This window comes from Vespa velutina, chromosome 2 (genome assembly GCF_912470025.1).
Source record: "Vespa velutina chromosome 2, iVesVel2.1, whole genome shotgun sequence".
NCBI classification, from domain to species: Eukaryota; Metazoa; Arthropoda; class Insecta; order Hymenoptera; family Vespidae; genus Vespa; species Vespa velutina.
In genome coordinates, this window is record NC_062189.1 from 5,049,060 (window position 1) to 5,076,809 (window position 27,750).

The window sequence follows — 27,750 nt, forward strand, 5'->3', positions numbered from 1 at the left end:
GTGTATCAAAATATAAATACATACGTACATAGATTTACATACATATATATATATATATATATATATATATATATATATATATATATACACATATATAGATTTGAAAATGATTCAGACGAGTGTCCTCTGAAGTTTTCGAGATTTCATCTTCTTCGTCGTGTAGAATCACTTGCCCTCGTCCGCATCATTATCGATTTTCACACGAAGCATTCAAAGAAGTCATTAAAAGCTTCTTACGATTATCGTACGAGGCCAAAGGCAAATAACAATTCGCACTTGAGAATAAAGATTTTAATCCTTAATCGGTATAGAAATTGAAATCAAGTGCGAGGATCGTTGTTTACGCGTAACAATTTGTCGTGCCTTCTGTCGTGACTGCTTTCGACGAATCACATTTTATTTTTGTATCTTTCGTGTCTTTCCTATCTCTTTCTATCACTATTCTATACTATTCATTCCCGTCAATTTCTCTCACCTTTTCCTTACTTCTCCCCTCCCCTCTCTCTATCCGAAAGATGTAATTCCTCCATCTTCGACATATTTAAAACTCATAAAATTCCTTATCCTAACTCATCCGAATCAATATTACTTCTCCTGTAGAAGAAACATCGTCGCATTCGCACGAATACATGTAAGAAAAAAAACCTGTAAAGAAGAAGGAAACTCCATCTTATTATTATATCGTATCAATTATTACCAGATATATATATATATATATATATATATATATATATATATATATATATATCTGGTATATATAATATACATATAATATATATATATTAGCGTAATTTATAACTTCGTACTTTTCCTGTAGATACAACTATAACAATGTCACACGCCTAATTTAAACAATAAAAATTGCATTATTAAATCGCTTATTGTCCGATGCCGATTACATCGTCGAAGAAAATTATCACGAGGGGTGTTCATACTATCTTAAAAGCAGACATTTTCGGAAGCGTTTCAAATAACGATCAAGGTGATTAGGCTACCCTAAGAAGGAAAAGAAATGAGATTACTTTCTACGTGGAAGCAGCGGTAGATGTAAGTAGACAATAATTCCCCTGATCCAATTTCTCTCTCTCTCTCTCGTTTCTCTTCGTTCGTTCATTCGTTCGTTCATTTTTTTATATATTTTGAAAAATTTCCCATAATAACTGGTGATTATCTAATCTTTCACCCACGTAAGGAAAAAAAGGTCTGCTTAAGTTATTTTAAAGGATAAAATTCCATGAAATTGTATAGGGATAAACGAACACATTTATAAGGTCGTCCTATTTTCGAAAGAATTAATGAAAATGAAGATACAGGCGCCTGGTACGATTTTGCCCTCTCTTTATGACCCTCATTCCAAGAGCAGCAATTTTCAAAGCAAGGAGGTAGAAAGGGTTCGCATAGGTCAGGCTCTCCTTTATAGCAGATAAACGATTCGAATTACTGCGATCGAGAAATTGGAAATAGAATAACGATATTAATTTGATGTGTCCCTAATAATGCGTTTCTTTTATTTTTTTTCTTCTTTTTTTTTTTTTTAATTTTTTTTCTTTAACTCTTTATCCTCCAAAATTGTTCGAACTTCTGTGGAATCTAAGCGAGTCATTGTGATCGGTAAAACGATACAAAGACTCGACGAAACGTTTCGAAATATGTATCATAAAATAACCATCGTATAACTCGAACAACTTCCTTTTTAACGCCCTCAGGGACACATCTTTCGGTCTTTGGACCCACCCACGAAATTCCATAACATCTGACGCGAGACCATCTGTCGATTCGACGAATTCTTTGCCTGCTCATCTCGTTCTCCTTCACCTTCGGTAGAAAAACTTTCCGAAGTATTCACCGCGGGCCAAACTATGAGCCCTAATTACACCGGAGTCCACTTGACGATCATCGAAAGAGTTCACTCCGGGCAGAGGTACCTTCTTCTTCTTATGCTTCTTACTCCTCTTCTTCTTCTTCTTCTTCTTCTTCTTCATCATCTTTATACTGAACGAACAAGCTATTCTTGCCTCCAGTTTGAATACTCTGTTATCTTCAACCTGGAATGTCCCTGAAGGTACTTAGAGATTTTCAGTAAATTCTTTTTTCTTTTATTCTTTTTTTTTTTTTTTTTTCTTTTGAAATCGACCGATTAATATTATATTATGGATTTCGAATAAAACGCCATACATATCTCATTTTAATGATGAAAATAGAAAGGAAAGAAAATTGAACGCTTATTTTTCAACCATGGACAATCATCTACTTATTCCTTTTTTTTTTTTTACAATAGATTATCGTATAAAGGTTGAAGTCGAAAATAACCGTGACCGTGTATAGTACAATGATAATAATCAGATAAACGTTATTCTTAGAAAGATTTACAGTTTCTCCTACAGTTCATCCTCCACCGAGTTAAGCAATTAAAAGAATTGAGGTCTTTGAGTTGGGTCTATGTTGTGTCCAAGATCACGAAAATTTATCTAGCGAAGTAGAAGGAAGATGGGAACTTGGTCGATGGAGAAATATAGAGAGAAAGAGAGAGAGAGAGAGAGAGAGAGAGAGAAGGAAGAGGACTCACTATGCATTAGGCTAATCACATCGTTAAATAATTCATCACGCACGAGGCATTCAAATTAATAACGTATTACGAGAATCGCCTTCAATCGAGCTCGAGCGCACGAATTGCTTTGTATACTCTATCATTTCTACAGTGATTCTCATTCTATCGTTTAGAAATCTCTATGTTTTATATATCTCTATCTCTCTCCCTCTCTCTCTTTTTCTTTCTCCCTCTCTCTCTCTTTCTCTCCCTCTCCTCCTCTTTCTCTTTCTTTCTTTCTCTCTCTTTCTCCCAATTTTTATATCTCTCTTATTTCAAATTTCGTAGAAAAAAACGTGTTAAATGTAATCATTGAATGTAATCATTGAATGTAATCATTGAATGTAATCAATTAATTATAAAATTTCTATACTAAGGAAGGAATATAATTTGATGATAAAATTTGTAGAAATGTGTACCACTGTCTCAGTTGAAATCGCATTCAAATGAGAGGAGAGTGGAGAGAAGTTCGAAAGAGAAACGAAAGAAAAACGAAAGAGAAACGAAAGAGAAACGAAACGAAGCGTACGCACGCGGCTACGAGCCACCCCAGGCTCCGAGTATAATCATTCTCGGAAGGGCAATTCCGTGGCAGGCGCGCAGCACGATGATAATAATAATTTAAATCGCGGCCACTTAGCATACGTGTAATTTGGCGCTTAAGATGATTTCGCGTCGCCGTCGAAACGAACGAGATTCGCGCGACGTGTTCGAAAAGGTGGATAGGACCAACGGGGTGGACCGAACGAAACACCAAAATTTCTCCTTTTTGAAAGAGAGGGACTTTTACCTCGAGGCGTTGCCATAGTAAAGGACATAATCGTCTTTGATGGCCGAATAAAATGCGTTGAAACGCGTATAATTTATTTCTCTTTTTTCCTTTAAAGAAATCTCTTTCTTTTCCTAATAATAGATCAGATAAATTTATTTAAATATATTTCATCAAATATAGATCAAGAAAATACGAAGGAATTAAAAAAAGAAAGAAACAAACATTGAATTATGTTTAAATATGGCCGAAGATACATTTTGACGTTAAATAAAAATAAAAAGTGGTATATTTAAGCGTTAAACAATTTTTTTTTGTTTTTTTTTTTTTTTTATCGTTCGACGTTCTCACTTTAAACGTTCCTAAGAATTTTCTAAGATCACTTCGAGGTAAGTTCAGTTTGAAAATTCGACTATGAGAGTAACACCTGGAGGTGTTTTTGTCGTAAAGGGTTTCAAAGAAAGTCGGAACAGGTCTGTCTATAATGCGACTCTTAAGGATAGTCATTAGACTAAATCATTATTCAGTTGTCGTTATGCCCTTACGGAAAGAGTAAAATTTCGCGTGACAAAAATATAGAAATGCCTACGGCGATGAATAGCTAACGTACTATCCGCCAAAGTTGTGGACGCAAAAAATCATTCTGTTTAAAACGATTAGAGATTATTATAGGTATTTTCGCGAAAATATTTGCATGAAGAAATTCGAAAATGTTCGGAGAAAAAACAAATCGGTCGGTGAGTAGAGAGAGGAGATTGGGGTTGGAATTGGGGTGGAGAACGGTTAAACGGTGATTTATCTGAGACAGGTGTAAAAAGCACGCTTATTTAACATAATTATAATTTAATTAACGATTGAAATTATAAGAGTTTTGTAATATTTTTCTTTCTTTTTCTTTTTCTTTATTTTCTTTTTTTCTTTTTTTTTTTTTTTTTTTTTGAGGAAAAAGATCACGAGTATCGATCATCGTCGTCATTTTTGAAGCCGAGAAAGATAATCCCAATTTCATAAATTCCTTTAAAAAAAAAAGGATCGTCCGTCCGTTCTGTGATCTTGTAAAAATCTTAGCGTTTGAAAAAACTCAACGAGCACGCTTTCACGATGCAATTTATCACCTGGGATCACAGTCATTGCCACCCCAGCATAGCTGAGGGGGAGGGGGGCGAGGGTGCCTTCTCCCGCTCTTGCCATAACTCTTTGTAATAGCTAATATCTCACGAGAGTCATACAAATGCGAATCGGTTACTAGTTACTACTTACACGAGGTAAGGTGATTTATCGGCGAAGGGTAACGCGCAGGCAGAAGCGGTAAGAAAAAGAAGGTGAGAGCGCTATGCGAAAGCAAAGTGTTGTATGTGTGTGTTTGTATGTATGCGTATGTGTGCGAATGTATATGAGTGAAAGAGAGAGAGAGAGAGAGAGGGAGGGTAAGAGAGGACGAAGAAGAAACTCGCGAGTGCAAATCACTCGGATGGCTCTACGATGCTGCCAATTAAGGAACAGTTTTAATCGTTCTCGCCTAATTACCGGGCTATTACATTGTCTCTCGAGGGTAAATACGTCGGTCCAAATAGCCCCTCTTGCAAATAAAGAATTCAACAAGGAACGCTGTGAAACTCATACGTCGTTACATTCATCAGATCGGCAACAACATTCGTGAATGTCGCGGGAATCTTTACGGCACTTAAAAGAATATTTACTGAAAGTAGATTAAAATTCCAGACTCGTAATAACTTTTTTAATTCGCTATTCTCGCGCCCCGTCGGTCATAATCGTCCGTAGAAAATGTTTTAATATTGCTGACGAATATTTTCTTAATCGTCGCGATCAACGAGGAAAAAGAAAAAATTGGAAAAATTCTAAACATCCGTTCTAACAATCCTAAATATCTTTCGATTGACGTCGGTTCGAGAAAAAGAAAACCTTTGGAACCTTTTTTTCTAAAGGATCTTCGAAGCGTTCCATCACGGTCCGCGTTGAATTTACGAAGTTCTTCTTTCAGAGATGGAACCAGTCGCCCTTAATAACCACCCTCGCACATGGCCTAAGGATCCAACGCGACCTACAATCACGCCATAGACAACTTGCAGGGACTCGATCATTATCACGGCCAATAATCACCGAGACGTATTCCACTAAGTGCTCCCCTCGGTTGGAACATTTCTCTCTACCACCCTTAGCTCGTGTCCTTCTTCTTTGCCCATCTCTCTCTCTCTCTCTCTTTTTCTCTCTCTCACACCATCTTCGATACCATACTCATTTCTCTTCTTCTTCCTTCCTCCTCACTCTCACCCGTCTACTACTTCTCTATCCGTCTGTTATTTCGTCCGCACGACGAACAATAATCAAAGACCTGAAAGAAAAAGAAAGAGAGAGAGAGAGAGAGAGAGAGAGAGAGAGAGAGAGAGAGAGAGAGAGAAAGAAAGATGGACGGCATCTCTAATTCGGTGCAATTACATCAAACGATTAAAACGATTTTAATTGTCCGACGCGTGGAATACCTCGAGGGTAAAATCATGTTATATCTTTCCTTTTACAAAAACGTGATCGTCTCTCTTTTATAACGATTCGATTCTAGCATAAACATCGGGGTATCAGCTTATCATTGATTTAAATAAACGTAGATATATTCTAATCACCTGACGCGTAATTAAATAACGTCGCTTTACGATCCTACCGCATACTCATACCTAATAATATACTCCCACGAGAAACATGGTGGGGATCTTATATCTCCTGTCCTCGAGATTAGAGGAATTAGATTCACCGCGGGACACGTACCAAACGGCAGGGCATCGAGTTGAAGAGAAACCAGGAGCTGTCAAGGCTAGACTAGCTCGGAATCTGATAGAAGTCTGAGAAGGAGTAAGAAGAGGAGGAGAGAAAGGAAGGAAGATACGCATAAGCGGGGGGTTTCTTAAAACATCACGAGGAAGACTCACGTATATCACCGCGGGGCTTCCTCGTTTCTCGGATACGCAAAGAACAGAAACGATATTAGTAATGGTGAGGTCGTAATCGTAGTCGTACGTAATCAGGATCAACAGACGTGTCCTTTTTTCACCTTGACCACCAGCCGGCCACCGAAAATGCGTTCTACCTTTCCACGCGGACGTCCTGCTGCTTTCTCTCTCCTTTTCTACCTCTCTCTCTCTTTCTCTCTCCCTCTCTTTTTCTCAATTTCTCTTTTTCTCTCTCTTTCTCTATCTATCTCTTTACTTTTCTCTGTTTTTGTTTCGCTTTTCAACGTATCGTTCCGAAACACCATCTGAGAGTCGGCAGTAACCTCTAATTAAAATTAACGATAATAAGCACGCGAAAGGACACGGCACCCCCCATGAATCCGCTACCGTCAATTAACTCGTTGGCTTGACAGAAACAACGCGATTCACGCAGCGCAAATTTCGTCTTTATACTGACTCGAAGTCTACAATTTCTTGTTACCAACTTGATTACGAACGGATAAGGTAAAGGCGTGTTCTCATCATCCTCTATAAAACAAACGATGTTGACGATTGTTTAGGATTATGTTCGTAGAAACTTTTTTTCATCGACTTGATCTTCGGTCTTAAATTTTGCATTATTTTTAATAGAAACATTTCGTTCCTTTTCACATGTCAGACACGGGTTATGATTTGTAAACAGGTGGAAGGATAAAAATGAAATTATAAAAGGTCTCGGAAAAAAAAGAAAAACATCATCCAGAGTTATCCTTTCGCATTTGAAATAAATTCTAGAAGTGTGTGGCTATTCTTTCTATAGCATTTGTATTATTATCGCGTTCGTCGGCTAATAAACCTATAAATTCCGAGGAAGCTCCGGGAAACGGCGTGGAGATGATGAAACGAATGTTTATGGCGTTTCTTCTCCTTGCAAAAGAGAGAAAGGGAAAGAGAAATAGCGTAGGGTGGTAGGAAGAAGCGTGGAGGAAGTAAAAAGCAGGAACGAAGCCACCGTCTAGAGGCTTAATTGAATCAACGGGCAAACGAATAATTCTTTTATTTCCACTTAAATCTTCGAGCTTACGATCGTTATTGTTCCGTGTTCTGACAGCGGGGCGCTCGTTAGTTCTACCTTAGGTAGAACCGAGTTTTCTCTTTCTTTTGAACTCCGCCGTAGTTCGTGGGACGAGCGCGAAGGGATGTATGGTAGGGATAGGTTGGCCTTTCAGAATGAAAACCACGACGTTTATTGCTCAAGCGGCTTTTGAAACGTGCTGAGTGCCTCGACAGTTATCGCGTGTACATCGCGAGGGGAACTTTTCTGAACGAAGATCGATGAGATTTATGGAAAGGTGCTGCACGGAGGTTTCGATGCGTTTCCTATGAAAACGGTTTGTATTACAAATCGTGATAACTCTTCTAATTTACGATACTCTTAATCACCGTTTAGCTTAGATCGTAATAGATGTTATTCCTTTTGTATTTTCCTTTAAACCAGATATAACTAACTAACTAACAACGAAGGAAAAAATTAAAACGATTAAGATCTTTTATTACGACCAACGGATATTATCGTTTTAACGAACGATACGATGTTAACCTTATCAGATGATTAGATAAATATTTAAAAGACATGTTCGAAAATCCATAACCATGTCAAGACTTTCTATCTCTACCGATCACTGGCGTCTCCTCGTGGCTATGACTCGAAACTAGGTGCAACAGGTGTCTCGTGGTTACGGCGGTGATGGTAGGACAAAAAGAGAGAGGATCTGAGATAGAAAGAACGATACCTCGAAAGTATTCCGATGCTAGATGAAAAGAAACGTTGGAGTTAGACGATAGGAATGGTTAGGTCGGTCAATTCCAATCGACTGAACTGAAATTTCTCATGACAAATGACTTTTGATTTTCAATTATAATTAATCTGCTCGATCATCGATTAAGGTTGTCTTATCGATTAGCCTTGCGCGACGTAACAAACTCCGAAAGGCAAGAGGATCGAAAACAAAAAAAAAAAAAAAACAAAAAAAAAGAAAAAAACGAAAGAAAGAAAGAACAGAAAAAGAAAAAGAAAACAAAAAAAAGATATTTTCTGCGGCACATGACGCGTAAATTGTGGAGAGATGAACGTGCAGAATGCCAGGCACGTCGTATCACCCTGACGTAAAAGGGGGCGCGAGAGTATATAAAGCGGACTATGTAGATGGGTGGGCTGGACCCCAGTGTTGATGGTTTAGCATAATTGCACGATTTTTTAAATCCCGTGTGCGCTCTGTGTGGTCATCGAAGTAATTAACCGCTCCCGCGCTTACAATGCATCGCGTATTAAAATCGCCCTCGGCATTATTAATGTATCCTCGGGAAGAGAGCTCGAAGATAAAATATCTTTTTCTGTTAGGATTTTCAAAATCGCTGAAATCGAAACAGGAATTAACCGTTGTTAAAGTTTAAAGTTCTTTTTTGATCTTACTTGAAAATAAGTTTAGTCTTGAATCATATCAACGTTCTAATCAAAATTCTAATGAAATATTTTGCATTTTCTGGTTGCGACGTGAAAATCATACGTCAAACGTTTCTCTTATTTGACGAGCCATGATAAATCTACGCACGTCATCAAGGAAACTAGAAAACTAGACGGTCTCGCGGTAACGATGCACTTTAAATGCAATCACCGAAAGCAACGAGAAGTTGGGAATATGACGACAAACCATCGTAAAACGTTTATTCGTCGAGCTTTTAATCGTACGACGCTCGGAGCCTTTGACGTCGGTGGTCACGCCGCCAAGACCGGATGCCACTGGAGATGCTTATTAACCGGACGTTCTGCTTGCTAGTTTTAAACCGATTATAAAGTCAGACTCGACTAAATGCGATGAGAGTTTTGATACTAAACGAATAATAATGAATAACATTGGACGTGACATTTTCTAAAAAGGTGTTCGATAAACAATCGATCAGGTTATTCGTCGTGATAGGCGTCACTCTGATCAATCAGGTACTCGGCCAATTGACTAGACGTTTAGTTCGTTTCAAGTACGTACACGACCAGTAGTCCTAGCAAGGCCGACTGGCGCCGAGAAGCGCTTATTAGAAAGTCTCGGTGCACTGTCGGTATGCGATTGTTCACCACGATTGTGTCTCATTTAGATTCCTACCGCATTCTCCTCTACCGCTTTGACTTTAGTCGCTCGTATCTCTTGGTTTCTCTCTTGGTCCAACCAACTATCTTTCTATCTCTTTCTTTATACCGTCTAAATTCGCAATTGTTCTTTACAGTCGATTCGACGATTTGTTTACGATCGAGCATCGACAGATAGTTATTTCTATAGGTATTTGTCGTAAGGAAAATATTTTAACTTTCCCATTGCATACTTGAATTAACAAAGAATAAAAGGGGGAAGAAATTATTATGAATGGTTATTAAGGAATCGTGTAACTTGGTATTAAAATTAGAAAAATTTATAATAATTAAAATTAATGAATTTTTGGAGTAATTCCTTGGGGAGAATATTTAAAAGGAATAATTAAATGTCATTTGATATTATTCCTATGAAATTTTTAATCAACGATACGTTCGTTGTATGTATCACGAATTATAATCAACGAAAAAAAAAAAAAGAAAAATAAAAAAGAAAAAAGAAATTCGTGTTCGAGTAGTCATCCAGCATGGAAAGAAGTCAGCGACCGGCATTAGGCGCATTCAAAGCATTCCCTAATGTTTTACGTGAGGATTTATAACATATTTAGCGAGCGGCCTACCGATACAACCCAAGATAACGGCGAGCGTTCGTAAAACTTACGCACACGCGTGCCCTTCTTGTTCAGAGATTTATGTACATACCTACAGCGCACAGAACACACCGTTGTCGCCATTGTGCGAGCATTAAGTAATCTGGACGGTGCTTCATCATTGCCGATATGTAATAAGAAATTTAAAAAGAAAAAGTTTAGAAACGATGAGATATTCCGTCCTATCGTTTTGTTAAACATTTATCTTTTCTTTTTTTTTCTTTTTGTTTTTTTGGTTTTTTTTGTTTTTTTTTTTTTTTTTTTTTTTAAGACTAGGCACAAAACGATTCAAAACGAATACGCAAATCATTTTCTTTTATATCTTGTCATATTTCAACCATATTTATTTTTCATAATTCCAAAAGAAAAAAAAAAAAAAAGGAAAGAAAAGAAAAATCTTCATACACTTACGTTATCAGTGCGTAAAAAAAAAAAAAAAAACAAACACATATATATATATATGCTAAAATATATTGCCGATTAATTCCGATTAACGTCAAGTCGGGGATCAAAAACGTGATCTTCAACGAATATCTTTTATCGTGGCTCGATATTTTGTAAAAACAAATGAACCTTAAAGAGATGCGCGATCGAGCGCATAAATAAATAAACAGTACGTAATTCATTGGTAAGTAGTGGGAGGGAAAGACGGGGGGAGGGAGGATGGAAAGTTTTTCGCGTACGTTCCTAAGGAGAGGATTAAGATTTTATTGAGGATTATCCATATAGTTTAGCCATATAATCGCGTCTCTCGTTGGCAAATCGTTCGATTTCTCTCTCTCTCTCTCTCTCTCTCTCTCTCTCTTTCTCTCTCTTTCTCTCTCTTTCTCTCTCTTTCTCTTTCTCTCTGAACGTCGGCAAAGCATGACGCATGGAGTTGCCACGGAGGATGGATTCTCTTAAGTACGCCACGACTACGATCTCCCCGTGACGTAAAGAAGAAGAAAAAGTGATAAGGAAAAAATAGAAAAAGGAAAGGAGAAACATTTTACTGCTACGAGCAGCGAAATCCTCTACGAAAGCATTAACGCAGGTGTAGTAGACGTAGGACAGGTGGTCATTCGCGTACAATGTTCCGACGCAACGACGCCTACCGTCGTCATATGATTTATCTACGAGCGTGCCAAATGAATAGTTTTATTCATCGTTTTCTTTGTGATTTAAAACTCCCCACGGTCGACGTCGCCAACACCACTACCATTCCAACAACAACACCACCACCACTACCACTACCGTCCAATACCACCAACGCCACCGCCTCCTCCATAAAATTTACAACGATGATCCGCTATAAGGCGGAGTGTTTGACGACGAAAAAAGGCTGGGAGCGTACCGTGAATCATTATTCTTCCATACCATCGAAGATTTGTCACCGTGCTCGCTGAGCAATGTTACTTTAATAGTCTACCTAAGAGAAATTTTCATATATTTTCCATGAACTTTCCTTTCATGTCTCTCAAATGTTTTTAATTTTTTAAAGTAATTCACTTCATGGATTATTAACATATGATTAATTTTTTATACACGCGAGTATATAAAAGCCCGCAAATGAGTTTATCAATATGATAGATCCACTTTTAAAATTCTTGTTTCTTTTTTTCCGTTGTTTTATTTTTTGCTTTATTTTTTTTTTTTTTCTGATCTCGATAAAAAGATCGACGATCGCCAGAAATTCATTGTAATCTTCATTTCGCATCATCGCGAACGTACGCGTTTAGTTTCTTCATCTCTTTCTACTTCCCTCTTTAAGCTGTCCCTCGAATATAATGGGCTGTAAATAACCGTTTTCTCGGCTCTCCACGGCGGAATATTGTTTGCGATGGTAATTGTAATGTTTCCCGGATCTCATTTGCTGGCTTTCAGCCGCTAATATATGGCGGCTTCGTAGCACGGGGCCACAGACCGGCCATAACTCACTGAAACGCAGCAACAAACAGTTCATCTAGTCGGTGGTCGCGTGGGTGCCTCAAACGTTTCACTTTACTGATCTCCCTTCTGCCACACATCTCACTCTGAGTGTCTCTCTTTCCAGTCGCTCTCCTCTCTCTTACGAGCGTTTATCTTTCGAGCTTCTCCTTCAACGATTTCAACGATCGTCTCATTAAATATGATCGCAGGACACATTGAGCACGCGAAAGGGAACGATTTTAAACAAGATATTTAAAGAAAGTTATGAATAAGAACGTTGCCTTTAATTTCCTTTACTCGATCCACTCGGTCGTTATCCGCGTTAAGATCGAAACGAAAGCGATTATCTTTGATCCTTTATGAAAGTACCGACTTGAATAAGTCTACTCCCTCGTTCTTCAAAACATTTTCTATGGTCCTTTTTACACATACATATATACATAAATATATTTACTACCTATATCATTTATGCGTTCTCCTCGCGTAATAGCGTGTGAGAGAACCGAATGATTTGCAATCGCCTTTTCCAGTCTCGATGCTCGAATCAACCACCGAGTTACGCGAACTCCATCGAAGGGCCGAGAGCATCGTGCTGAAGAGTTAGTCTTCTCTCTCTCTCTCTCTGAACATATATATATATATATATATATATTCAGGATCCCAGCCGGCAGCACAATTATACACGTCATTACCGGAATGAATATTCATAACGACCACAGCGAGAAAGCCCAGGGGGAAAATGATATTTACTTTGTCGATTTATAACCACGCAGAGGGTCCGATTCGGTGTGGGAAAAAGGAGTGAACACGTCTACCGTATCGATACCAATAAAAAAAAAAAAAAAAAAGCATACGAGCGAATCTTCGAACGATAATAAGTCGATTTAATCATAACGACCACTTTATTCGATTTTATGTTATCAAATCAACTTTTGAAAAACAATGTTGATCATTTTTCAATTTTTCCAATAAAGAATATCTATAATGCTTTTTGTTAGACAAATGATTTATTCTCTCTCTCTCTCTCTCTCTCTCTCTCTCTCTCTCTTTTTCTCTCTTTTCTTTTCTTTTCTTCTTCTTCTAATAGTTTTATCGCAATCATTGCATGAATTTTAAACGTCCGTAAGGTAAAAACGTTTTTGAGTTTAGGACCCAGAATCGTGTTATCGAGAAGGAAGAAGGGTCGTATTTATTCGAGGGCTACATTCTCGGACACTATCTCACGACCTTAAAAGCGGCTAAACGATTCAATTTGTAGTAATTATAATGCAACCGCCGAGAGCCGGGCGACTTAAGTGTGCGCTTTTTTCATTGGAACCACTTAAGACGCGACGGCGTTTCGCGTGTGGGCGTTACGGAGCGGATCGAGAACTCTGTCCCGACAATTTCGTGCTAATCTAAGTGATATTGAACACGTTTGACATTAATAAAGCTGAACAACGAAGATTCGTCTTTTGTGCTGCGTATGTCTATATGTATGATAAAAAGAAAAGATTAGGTTAAAATTATATCAAATATATCATTAATCCGTATGATTTTCAATATTTCATTCCAAGTGATCTATTGAAATTTATCAATAATTTTTTCTTTTTTTTTTTTTTTTTTTTTTTTTTTTGTAAATGTCACTTCATAATAAGTGGCACTTAATTATATGTCATTCATTTTACGAGATTAATCGATCTGATTGATCGACTATTTTTCGTAATTTTCTTTTTCTTTCCAATCAGACTCGACACCGAATTATTATAAAGAATTATGAAGAATGAAATTTATATAAGAATCAATCAGAAATCAGAGATAAATATTCGTTCACCCGTCGCGAAAGAGTCGGGATTTCAAGAAGAGACGTTAAAATGGTAAAATCTCAAATCTAAGAAGACTTGGACTGGCGTGAAGAGTCGGTTCTTAATTCGAACGTTTACACGCGCGGAATGTCGGGGTAATGAAATTCGCACCTACACTCGAGGCCGTCACCTTCCACCCTATACGTTCCCTTAGACTCGACGAATTGTCAGACGCATCTTAGATGCGTCTGAAAATAGCCTTCCCGGAATAGCGAAGAATTTAGACCACCAACGCGCGGCTCTCGTCTCAATTAACGTTTAAAGACTCGTCCACGCGAAGACGATCACCACCCACAACGTCGTCTATATACCATGTTTGTACGCAACGAGAGCGGCTCGTTATCGTACGATAGACGACGACGTACTACGTCAACGAGAGTGATCTCGATTTTTTAACTAACAAGAGATTACGTATTCGTTGAATTGCTGCACGTGCAGTTTTATAAAATATTTTCTTCTTAAAATTTCTTTTTCTTTTTGTTCTTTTTCGAATTTCATATACGACGAATTCAAAAAGAAAAAAAAAAAAAAAGAAGAAGAAAAATGTGCGTTTTAAATCTGTGACGTTACTGAATATGATAAAAAAAGAAAAAGAAAAAGAAAAAAGAAAAGAACAAAAGAAATATTGTTTCTTTTGGCTCTCGTAAAGACACAGTCGAGTATAACTCAAAGGAGGATCTTTAAAAGGACGACGTTGTCCAATCTACCGTAGTGGTTTTACCTGTGGTGCAAGCGTAATCTGCGAAAATCTAGGCATGCCCGTGTACGTACTGAAATCTGCCCGCGTAGTCGCTTGAGTTTCGCAGCAAAGTGGGGTCAATTGGAGACGAGGACCTCGGCCGCTCGCTCCCACACTCCGCAGAAATTTATTCTGTGGCTCTAATCGAGGCCGTCCACTCGCGACGTGACGTCGGCGGGAGGACCGAAGAAACGAGATTCACACACAGGGAGCGGTCTTACGTTCCCTCTTTCTCTCTCTCTCTCTCTCTCTCTCTCTCTCTCTCTCTCTCTCTATCTATCTATTTCTTTTTCTTTTTCTTTGAATAATAGCATCATCCTGCTTCTTATTGTTAAATCACAAAAATCAAAGGCGAGAAGTATCCTACGCGTGATTTCGTACAGTATCGTTATCGAATAAACTCGCATCCCGATATATTCTTATGTATATATCCTCCCGATTAGGAAGAGAAAATCAAATTTAATAAACGCGCGATATCGCCTCGAATACTTACGCGAGATATTACTCGAGGAACCGGTTTTTACGAATTACCTTTAATGCCTTTGGAATTTATAGAATTCGCGATAAAACGATAAACTATAAACGATAAGTTTGTCTTGCAGTAAACGAAATCTATCGCGGTATCGTGATTGTGAAGCTTCAAGGAAGCGTACAAGAATATATATGTGTATATATATATACACAATACGTAAGTACGTAGATATTTACGTAAATATATATATATATATATATATATATATATATATATATATATATATGTAACGTCGTATTCATGACTGAGAATAAAAATATCGGCGGGAAGCTCAAATTTCCAGCAAAATTTCAATCGTTTATTAATTATCGAAATAGCGTTTGTACGAGATGTCTCTGGATGCGAAATATTACATGTCGGTTGGCGAGCATGATCGCTATAACGCCATGCTTTTCTCAAGTTTCACGATCGCGTACGAAAGGGCGAAGAACAAGAATAAGAAACATAATTCCATCTCCCGCCAAGTAATCGCAGTAAAGTCTCCCGGAGGACTCCCGGTAGGACGAAGCCAGTGGGAAAAGGTGTTTCAACCTTGGTAATACCGTTCCCTTTTGTTTTACGACACTCCGAGGGTTCTTACGCCTCTTCTCGCCCGCGCGCGCGCGCGCGCACAAGAGAGAAAGATAAAGAGAGAGATAAAGAGAGAGAGAGAGAGAGAGAGAGAGAGAGAGAGAGAGAGAGAGAGAGAGAGAGAGAGAGTCCTCGAGATAGTCGACTCAGAGGATGGAGTAGAAGACGAAGAAGAAGAAGAAGAAAAAGAAAAAGAGAAAAAAAGAAGGAGGTGGTGGAGGTGGCTGCGTGTCCTCGTATGACGCGCGTATGACACGTAAGAACGTACGTGGGAGAACTACCCACGCATACTATTCTCGGACTTAATGTCTGCTTATGCTCGACGAATGCAAAATATGCTTTTGTTGATCTGCCAGCCTGTCTTTTCTTACCATATACACTTATCTATATCTAACGTGCATATCTACCTAAGTTGCAGTTCGGGACCGCGTTCGCGGAAACGTTTGGCACGTTATCGCGCCTGTATTTTCAATCGACGCAACTTCGAGGATATTTTCGATCCACGAAAGAGATACGAGCGGGTTAGGTAGGAAAATCATATTTTACCGTTAACTGAAAAGACTCACTACAGTATATTATAAATTCTTATAGATAGATATGTATATAATTACATAATAACATATAAGAGATAAACGTAAATCAATAATTTATTATTATTAGAATTAAGAAAAAGATACGTCCGAAACGTACGGAAATGGGAACCGGTGGGGAGGGGGGGGGGAGGGGGGAGGGGGGAGGGGAAGGTGAGGGTCGCGATAAGAAAATGAAAAATCAAGGAATAAGGTTTGCTTGGTTGGCCATGCGTGGATCAAGCCAAGCCGAGGTATAAAAGAAAATCGAAGGGGGGCCGCGAATGGTTCAAAGCGTTTGCCGTGAAATCGTAATATCTCGCGCCTCGCTCGCGGCTTTAATCTCATTTCATTCGCGGCATTTACATCGTAATATGGAATCGTATGGAAGTACGCGTAGTTACTTATGTATACGTATAAGTAGATACGCCGATGAAATCGCTCCGGAAGAGGAGGTTGGCCATTTTTATGCGCGTCACGTAGAGCGCGAAACACGAAGATGGCAAGAAAAGAGAGACGAAGAGAAATAAAGAGAGAGGGAAAGAGAGAGAGAGAGGGAGAGAGAGAGAGTGAGAGAGAGGGGGGAAAGGGAGGTTATACCTACGTGTAAAAGATAAAGGCGAGCTCGTTAGGTCGAAGGAATCGATAACAGGGCGACGATAATCGCTCGTTTCAGTGGCTCGCCTCTCGAAACGATATCGTCGTCGACGATTCCGTGTCCACGAAAGTGGAACGGCCGCGACCTAACCGATTTGCCTGATACATAATCGTCGATGAGACTCACCAAGACGAAAGTTCCATCTCTCGTTTTACCCTACAGCATCCTCCGAACAACATCCTCCGGCGTATCTCAGAAATCTCCGTCATCTTCCACTCTCTTACTGTCTCCCTTCATCCCTCTCTCTCTCTTGCTCTTTTCTCTTGTAGGTATGTACACGTACATACGTACATATACCTTATGCGCTTTACGAGGAAGAAGAACCGTTGGCTTCTTAACGATCGCAATATCAGGGCCAACGACGGACTCCGGAATTCAGTCGAATGTATGCGATTAAATCGTGCATCAACGATGCAAATTGCACTTTTTCTTTTATTCTCTGTGCCGATCCTAAGAACGCATTTTTGAATAAAGCGTCGAAGGATCCTCGTTTAGATATCAAAACTATCATGAGCTTAATGCATCCCCGATAGATCATTTTTTTCGAACGATCTAGATACGATCTGGAGTAAGAATATATCCCGTAAAATTCATTAATCTGTTTATAAATGTTTAGGTCCATTTTAAAGACGTATTTATTCGTCAAACACGGAATAGAAGCAGCTGCTGTAATATTCAATTTAATTATAACGATATGTGGCAGATGGTTTAAAAAAAAAAAAAAAAAAAAATATTTCATTCTTTAAATCCATTAATATTATAGTCGCCAGTTGCCAGTCGTCAGTTGTTAGTCACTAGTCACCCGTCGCCAGTCTTCAATCGCTGGTTACCAGTTGCTGGTTGCCGGTTATCGGTTGCCGTGTCCATTCTATTTTAACCTGTCCTGTGATGTAGCTGAATCTTCGTGTTTCTTTGGAATGGGGAATATTTAAATGGAAGTCGAACGTCCGAAGGGCTTTGAAAGGAATTGAGTACATTTTAAAAAGGATAAGAGAAAAGGAAAGTTTTTCTGGAATTTTGTTCCAAACATCGATAAGTCTACATAAGCATTAGAAAGTTTCTCACTCTTTTCGGACACTATATCTACCATTTCGTATTATATTCTTGTCGTTTCTACATCAAATTTATTTGTTTTCATTGGATTAGATTCTGATTTGAAATACGCAAACGTAATTATTGCCTATATGAAACAACATCTGATCCAACGGTAACAGATATACGGATAATAAAATAATGACTGCTAATTATCTAATGTATTTTTTGTTTTTGCTCTTTTCTTTTCTTTTTTTTTCTTTTTCTTTTTCTTTTATTCCGCCGTTGTCTCAAAATATTTTAATATATTCGAAATAATCGAATATCATTTTGTTCTCATTAAAATTTTAATTGAAATGAGAAAAGGTAATTTATATTTTCGCATGACGAGTATATATATTCGTCAAAAGGATTTAACAGCTTAAGCACGGTATGAAAGTAGTAAAAATTTTTTCCCCTTAGGCAATAAATCGTCGTGATCTCAAAGATCATCGATATCGATAAAAGATTTGCTATATAATACGCTTGTTTGTAGAAAAATTGAAGGAACAAAAAAAAAAAAAAAAACAGTCCAAGAATTTATTGATTTTCTCTGGTATTATAGTAGACTGTCGACCAAACGTTAAGGAGTGCTGTTGGTCCGAACGCGTGTGCGCGTCAACCATTAACTTAAATTTAAATTATAATGATCTTTCTATCGAACGAAATCGCGAGGCTCGGTCTTTCTTAACGAGATGGATAATTACGCTAAGCCCATTAAATGAGAGAACACGGAACGTATATAAAGAGCGAGTGAGATAGAACATGAACAGGTGCACAGAACGTTCGCTACCGGTGGACAAGCGGACTTTTAAGCCAATCTAAAAGATTATTCTCTTCTTGGTAGTAATTAGTCCGCGTTATAAATTATTAATAAGTGTCGGTACGCGTGCCGCAGAAGAAAGGTTTAGCGAAGTTGTTAGTAGCGTTGTACTATCGCTTCCCCTTCTTCTGTTTTCGTTGTAGCTGCAAGATTGTAGCTAAACATCGATATATAATATATATATATATATACATATACACGCACACACACACACACACACACACACACATATATATATGTATACAAAGTAGGTATACTACTTATATCCGGCTGCTTGAAATCGCGGTCTCCTTTAGAAAAGAAAAAAGAAAAAGAAAAAAAAAAAAAGAAAAAGAAAAAGAAAAAGGGATTGCGAAAATGCGATTCCGAGCGTAGGAACGAACGATCGTACGACCGTTTCAAGACAAAGAACGAGTTGTGTTCTACGCCGAAAGGACTTTAACGGCGACAGAAATTAATTTGTCTCTCTCGTGGATCGTTAATCGGTTAGAGAACATATGTAACTTTGATCCCATGGTAGAGGAAACGAGAGGGAGTCGATCGTCATTCGATTAACGATCGACGACAAGGAGATGTGATGTTTTAGAGGAGATCAATGACGAAATCAAAAAGAGCCGCGGCGATTTTGCCGACAATGATTTTGAGAGAGTAAAAGTACTTTAGAGGACCGAAAGAGATAGATAGATAGAGAGAAAGAGAGAGAGAGAGAGAGAGAGAGAGAAAGAGAAAGAGAAAGAGAAAGAGAAAGAGAAAGGGAGAGAGACGAAGACCAGAAGAAAAAACTGTTAACGATGACGTTATAAATTATTAATGCGCTTATTATCCGCATAGTGCGTGCCTGTAAAAGAAAAGCTTTATGTGCCGAGCGCGAAAAAGCCGCCGTCGTTCTCTTCGATCTTTCTCTCTCTTTCTGGTCTTCTTCTATACACTTATTTGTCCTTTTCCTCTCGAGATAGTAACGACGTCGATGACGCACGACGTACCTACACTTACTTACGTATATATGTACGTGCACGTGTATACTAAATAGAGAAGCATGAATAAGAGAGAGAGAGAGAGAGAGAGAGAGAGAGAGAGAGAGAGAGAGATAGCAAGCATCCTCTCGACATAACTTTGTGCCCGGGTGATCCTCTCGCAGGATACGTCCGGCCGGTGTCATTAACGCTTTTTGCTTCACCGCCGTGCGTGTGTCATTGACGCTGCTTTTATTAGCCGGGCGCATAACTTCCTTTAGCGTCGCTCGTTTACGAGCGAGTAATTGCACGATGATTTCGGTCCACGCACACACCGCCCATGGCAAGCCGTGCGCTTCTCTATGGCCTGTCCGCGAGAATATGCGGGAGACCGGCAAAATACGGAGCAACAGAATCATAAGGTCGACTGACGCCATAAGAAACTATTGTTCTGTCTAAATACGTACTAATTTTAATTCATATTATATTTTCTTTTATATATATATATATATATATATATTTATTTATTTATTTATTTATTTATTTATTTATATTTTACTCTTTTTTCTTTCTATTTCATTTATGTTTCATTTCCCATGAGATCGTAGAAATTTGAAATTTAAGAGACTGATTTCTCTCTCCATACTGTATTTCTGGATCTCTGGGAATGTGACGCACCCTGTAATATCTTGTTGTACATTCGTACGTTGTTATTTCGGAGCCGCGTGTGGGAGCTGCGATGAGAAGGCCAGCTGGCGCAACCACAACATCGTCCTCGTTATTCGGTGCTAATGACGCTATGCGGAGCTGAATTTATGGTGTTGAGAGTTAAGGGTCTCGCGATTTCACGCGGCTTCCATCCGGACGTCGGCCAACGGCGCAATTTCCTCAAGATCTTCTGGGACAGCGAAGACTTATTTTCCGATTGACTTCGTTTCCATCGTGGACGTCACTGAGGTTTCTACTTTGTCCAACCGCAAAGAGTATACGAAATTATATGAATTTGCTGAACAGAAGCGAACGCAATTTCTCGTCACGTATTAAGCCAACGCGGCGTTACGTCGAACTTGCGATTAATCTTTACGATCGTTCTGTCACCAAAACGCAGAAACGTATCATCATTTCCATTACCACGTCCATCAAAAGCTCGTTTCGAAATACCTCCTTCATCCCCGAGTACTCGCCAAAGTATCCGACGAGCTACGCCAGCGAGAAGCATTCTGTTCGGTAAAGCGTGCCATTTATCATCCGATCCCTTTCATTCATAAGTTCATTCGAACGGGCTCTCTCTCTCTCTCTCTCTCTCTTTCTTTTTTTTCTCTCCTTCTCTCTTTAGTTCGATGATAAAGAGAGAAAGAATAAGAAAGAGACGTCTTATTCGAACCACTCGATTTGTTCCTGTTGGCCACCTCCAGTCCTTATTACCATAAGTTGATACGACGATGAAGCGATTGGTCCACCGTGATGCTGAGAAAGAAAAAAAAAGAGATAGAGATAGAGAGAGAATGAAAGAAAGAAAAGGAAAGAAATAGAGAGAGAGAGAGAAAGAGAGAGAGGGAAAGAGAGAGAGAGAGAGAGAGAGAGAGAAAGAGAAGAAGAAAGATATGCACTCGGCACGAGGTATTCGGTTATAAGAAGTTAACTGAAAGGACAAATTCCGTGGAAACCAGGATGGAAGAAAGAAAAAGAAACAAAAGATAGGAGATTGGAATTACATGGCGAACGATCCGCCTACGAGCACGTCTGAATTCCATGAAAAGATGGTCATTGATTGATTCCTAGACTTCTAGACGGACGAACGACGCCGAGCATTTCATTCTTTGTGGTCTTCGTTCGCGATCGAAAGACAGACTCTCACTGGCCCTCGAGATGAGAGAGTAACAGGAGAGAAAGAAGATATCGTTTTATCTCGCTAAGAGTGCGAACGTAGCAATGGCTTTCGATCGCAATCGAGAACGTGATCATTTCTCAGATATAATAACTACTCATTTTTAGACTAATTATATCGACATAATGGAAAATTTTTCGAAGATAAACAGTCAGATAAGACTTTGTCTTATTGTAAAAGAAAAAAAAAAAAAAATTATATTGAAAATACATAGACGTTCGATCATTCGTCATTCGTGAAAATTGTTCGTACCAATTTTAACTTTACGACGTCGCTTCGACTATATCGTCATTGACAATTTGTTGTTTGAAACCTACGGATTTCTGTTCGTCCGATACGCAGAAAAGTAAAGAGAAATGTTAGAAGAACGTTTGCCATTTCGAATTACGGTATCCATTTTTAAATTGGCATAGCCGGCAGGATTTTCTATAACTATTATGGCTTATTATAGAAATCCTATCGATAATTGAGCACTCCTATCCTATCCAGTAAAAAATTCGAAATAAGAAAGGCTAAGAAAAGAGAATTGAAAAAAGAAAAGAAAAGAAAATGGAAAGAACAGAGATAGAGAGATAGAGATAGATAGATAGATAGAGAGAGAGAGAGAGAGAGAGAGAGAAAGAGAGATAGTCGACGATGGGCGACGGTATAAAGAAGAAAATGGAAGGTTGCTCCTGGAAGCAAAAATAATAACGACCGTCCGGCAAGACAAGACATAATGCATGATCAATAAGCATCTTCTTTCAGTTGATCTCGAATGTGCCACTTTCGATGATAGCTGTTGGAGTTGGTCGGCACCTGCAATTAATAGACAAGGAGATAATTGAATCGCAAGATCCCGGAATTATCTTCGAGTATAAAAGGGAACTCGTACGGCATAGTGTGGTTGGGAGAGGGTAGAAATACTCGCGTAAGATCATCGACTTCACGATGGCAACTATGAGGACGAAGAACTTTGGATAATGAAGCGAATCGAGATCGTAGACTCCGGATACAGATGAATGGATAGACGATCGGATTGATAGGTAAATAAAAGAGATAAAGGATAGGAAAATAAGGCGCGGCTTCGTTGATAAATAGATAAACTATAATATTAAGCGTTCCATTTTCATTCGGTTCTTTAAGATTTTCATCGACAAAATCGAGATCGTAATTTTGTGATTGTTAGACATATAAAATATTTTCGTCGTTTCTAAACTACATGCTACACACACACACACACACACATATATATATACATATATATATATATATAAAGAAAAAAAAAACAAAATCGATTTCCGTTTCGTTGGATTCCTGAATACTGGCCGATGTGGCAGACCTCGTGTACGAATTAACATTCCGTTTCTCGAAGGTTCGCATTTTTTCGTCGAGTTTGTTTAATGATCGCCGTGACACGATACTAATATGTCGTCGAGTCCGCTACGCCCGGCGGTATCTTTGAGGTCTTTGGTATAATAAATTAATCTATTAGCGCTACGGTCTCCTGCATCTCTTTGCCACGTACGGTTAATAAAAGAAAAGGTAAGGGAAGAAAAGGTAGAACCTTGGGTAGCTCGAACAGTTTCGTCGTAATCTCCAATTAGGCCCAAATTGATTAGCTCGGATTAATGTTCGAGACTCACTTGGGCGAGCTCGGTAATGTTGATCGAATGAAAAACGTTTTATAAGGAATAGGTTGCCTCTTTCTTTCTCGAATGGTGCATTACTCTTTCGGCACGATATCTCGAGGGCAGCCTTTGAGGTATTCTCGTTCGTTAAACTTTCGACGTTCGTTATCAGTCCTCCTAGGTACTTACTCCGTTTTTCTTTTTTTTCCTTTTTTCTTTATATATATATATATATATATATATATATATATATATATATATATATATATATGTGTATATATATATAGACGTTCTAATCTCTAATAGAATCTCTTACACACGTACCGCGCTATTTATCGAGCTTTGGCGTTAAGACTCTTCGATTTTATTATCGAAATAACGGACCTATTTGTTATTACGAAATAAGGATTATACTAATAAATCGTCGAACGTTACTCTTACATCTAAAAGAAATTTCTGTTGGACTCGAATTATCTTCGAGTTAGGTCTAATCAAACAATGAGTATTGTTACTACTGTTACGAGTACCGCTTTCTAGCCCCGGAGGCTAACCAGAAATCGCGATTACGAAACATAAACGTAGCACGAAACCGATCGTTAAGGAAAGGTTCTATTGTTGGTATAAAAAGTATCGAACAAAGACAGGTTTCTCGCTGCCTCAGAAGTCGCGAGTAATTACGATCGATATAAATCTATGGAGGGAGGGAGGGGAAGAGAGAGAGAGGAGAGAGTCGTAGACATTAGAGTAGATGAAGAGCGAACGATTACGAGTACCGTACGAATATCTTAATTACTCTCTGGGATATCCATTCTAATTTCATTTCTAACAGGCTACAAGAACGTTCACTTTGCTTTCATCTTCTTAAAAGATATAAGCCTGATTCTTTCGATTTTTCATCACAGACGAATACGTAGTCGACCAATCTTAATTGCACGAATTAGTCAGAAGCCTGACTAATGACCGAGTGGCTTAAGCTCGACAAAGTTTACGGTAAAGAAGAGGAGAGGGTGGAAAGCTAATTTGTCGTCCGGATGAAACAGAGAGACGGGTTCTTGGAAATTCGATAGGTTGAGGGAAAATTCTTTCTATGATTCACATTTAATTACGAGAAAAGAAGTAATTACAAATATAGATAATACTAATATCGTCTTATTTATCATAAATATGCGTTTAATATATAAAATATAAAGGTTTCGTCGATTTGGCAAATTGAACGGCAATGAAAAAAGAATGGGAAGGAAAACGATCATACAGCGCGTGTGCCTTCCATTCGCGTACGTACATGTGTAGTCGAATGTGTTATGAGTATGGTATTAAGAAAAGAAAGGAGAGAAAAAGAAAGAAAAAGAGAGAGCGAGAGAGAGAGAGAGAGAGAGAGAGAGAGATAGGCGTATTACACGGGGCCCCCGGTATTCGAGAGTTTCAAGTCCACAGTCAGGTGAGCCTCGGCGCCTGGAGCGCCGCTGATCACTTTGACCTACGACCCCATCAATCATCGCCAAATCATACACCACTTATCTCGGTGAAGCACGAAAGCGCGGCGCACGTTCTTGTAATACACGTTGCTCGTGCGCGGGGGAGAGGAGTCGGGCCCATCGTCTCCACCTTTTCCCCTCCTTCTTCTTCTTCTTCTTCTTCTTCTTTTTCTTTTTCTTTTTCTTTTTCTTTTTCTTCTTTCTTTCCTCGCAATTTCTCTCACCCGCGCAACCTGAAGCACGTTCTTTGAGCGTGAACGCAGAAGAAAGAATCATGGAAGCGATTCGAACAGAGTAATTGTCGGGAATGGTCAGTCTTGCCCCACGGGAATAGGCCAAACTTGATTCAGAAATATTCTCAATGAACACGACTTTGCAACACCTGTTTACTCTTCAAAGACTTCTCAAATATTAAATACGTGAGATGGAAAGAAGTTGTGTCTACGTGACATTTTATGTCTACCGTTATGTTTATCTCTTTATCTTTGTCTCTCTCTCTCTCTCTCTCTCTCTCTCTCTTTCTATTTCTACTTTAGTTTCTCGCTTTGTAGAGAAGAAAGCAAAGTCGTTATTGTTTGTGCACGTGTCCTTCAGAACTAACTTTGAGACAAGGCATTACGTGGAGATTTTCGTTTATTTATCGAACGAATATGGAGTATGTATGTATGTAGAGTAAACGGGCTTTACAAAGAACAGTGAAAAGGACAGCATTGAGACATCGAGAATTGCGTATGAATACTGTTGATTCTATTCGTTTATACATAGTACATACGTACATTTTCATTACTAAATATAACTTCAAAATTATTTTAATATGCGTATTACGATGTTATCATTGAAAATTATTACCAAATAAAAGCAACACTTTTTATATCTTTGATCAATGATAAGCCTTACATGAAAGTTTTCCTAAATTATCTTAGAAAATTATTAAGAAAAAATCTATCGTTTTATAATGATTAATGAGTATCGTTAAATATAGAAGATTACTGAAACTTGAGTATATATCTTGAAGCAGGATGTAAAATACGATCTTCAAATCGGCTGCGACACGTGAACGCAGAATATTCCGGATACCATGGCGATAAACGAGAAATCTAATTATTATTATTATAGTATACGATGTTGACGCGTAACGAGATTGGGAAGTTAAAACCGGAAGGAATCGATGATACAACGTTTTTCTTAGCTTATAACGAAACGTTTAATTATATAGTACGTCTTAACCGCACGTTTTGTCTTTTTTTATTTTTTTTTTTTTCTTTTTTTACACGTATTAACTGGAAGATTGAGCATCGTTCGACGAAGTGAAGACCGAGGGCATAAAAAGTTTTATATTTTACTATGTTATTTTCAAAGATTGTTATACTGATAATATGTTAAGAACGGTATCAATTTCTTCTTATATATTTGTATAATTGTATAACTTGTATATTTGTAAATTTTATATTATTACATGTAAAAACTCACAGAACACGAATACTTCTTTATCGTTACGATAGCTATATTAACTTTAACGAATGTCATAACGCATTAGACCAATTATTACTATGTGTAAACGATAAAACCATTTATATTTTATCTGCTTATTTAATTCCTTAAATAAATTTTCCAATTTAATGAGACTGAACTAAATCACTTTCTAGCATCTGAAAATGATAGATTCATTTCAATAAATTAAAATATATTTAAGATACAAGTTTCAAAGATAACATTTGATAAATAAAACAAGAATTGTTTGTTTGATAATGTATGTAGGATGTAACGACGTTCTCAAATTTATCGTGGTAAATAAAAACGATGATCGATAATATCGAGTCACGAAATTATAAATATTATAAATTAAAGATGAACGTCGAGTGTAGGAGAGAGAAGAAAACTGACATGTTCGTGAATACTTCGTGTTGCTCTAATGAAACTTCAATGATTATACTTCATCGTCTCGATGATTGATAGCCTCGAAGTTCGATGAACCACCGACTGAATCTGTTCGTATATACACATACAACACATCGATTCGTCCTCGACATTTTAATAATTCAATCGATCTCCGAAAAGTTTTACTTTTTCTTATAAAAAAAAAAAAAAAAAAAAATAAAAAAATAAAGAAAAATAAAAAAAATAAAATAAAAAAAAAAAAGAAAAGAAAAACAATATCTAACATAATAGATGAAGCGATATTTCTGCGTATTGGTTAAAATAGAACATCCATGTAATTTAGAAAGTCAGAATTTTTAAGGCACATTAAAGAGATATCTAGGTATTTCAACGATTACTTGCAAATCAATGATTACTCGAAAGTATTATCTATGTGTATTACCAAAAGCTATGTAATGTCTAGTATGTATGTATGTATACATGTGCGGGTGTGTGTGTATATGTCGAACATTATCTTACAAGTTGGCATATTTATGTCAGATCTTAAATATCTCTTGCAATATTCGTTCGCGGAAAAACAAATAACGGGTAATAGAATTTCTTGAGTACTGGTTGCTCTCGAATCGAAGGTAAAGCGCCAGATTTCTCCGAGTTTCTATCATCGTGAGTCATAATACTGTCAACGGCGGCTCGTACGTGCGTACGCGTCGATTACAATTAGAACGTCGATATAAGAAAAGGAAAAGGAAGAAGAAGAAGAGGAAGAAGAGAAAGAAGGAGAAAGATAGAAGAAGTAAAGAATAGGAAGGAGTCTGTACCTTTCGGATTTAAATTCATAAATGTATTTCTTATCGGAACACCTGTCGATCGGCTTGCACGGTCGATCGACGTGGTTGATCGATAAAACTTCCATGGAAATCAAGTTTGAAGACCCGACAGATCGTGTGTGTGCCACGTCCAAAGTAAACTCTCTCTGTCTTTCGTGCGAGCACTCAGGCGAACACGCTCTCTCTCTCTCTCTCTCTCTCTCTCTCTCTATCTATCTGTCTGTCTGTCTCTCTGTCTTTCTCTCTCTCTTTCTCTTACTCTCTTTCTGCATATGTACATATATTCACCTACGCGCCCTCTTAGTCGGCAGTCGA

At 38.1% G+C, this 27,750-nt stretch overlaps 1 long non-coding RNA gene across 1 annotated transcript; it reads left to right on the top strand.

Moving 5' to 3' along the window:
• The first annotated feature begins 744 nt into the window (after window positions 1–744).
• Window positions 745–10,367, top strand: LOC124947242. The gene is made up of 2 exons (XR_007100353.1): window positions 745–1,047; window positions 1,707–10,367. It is a non-coding gene; the product is annotated as an uncharacterized LOC124947242 (long non-coding RNA).
• Window positions 10,368–27,750: the final 17,383 nt, after the last annotated feature.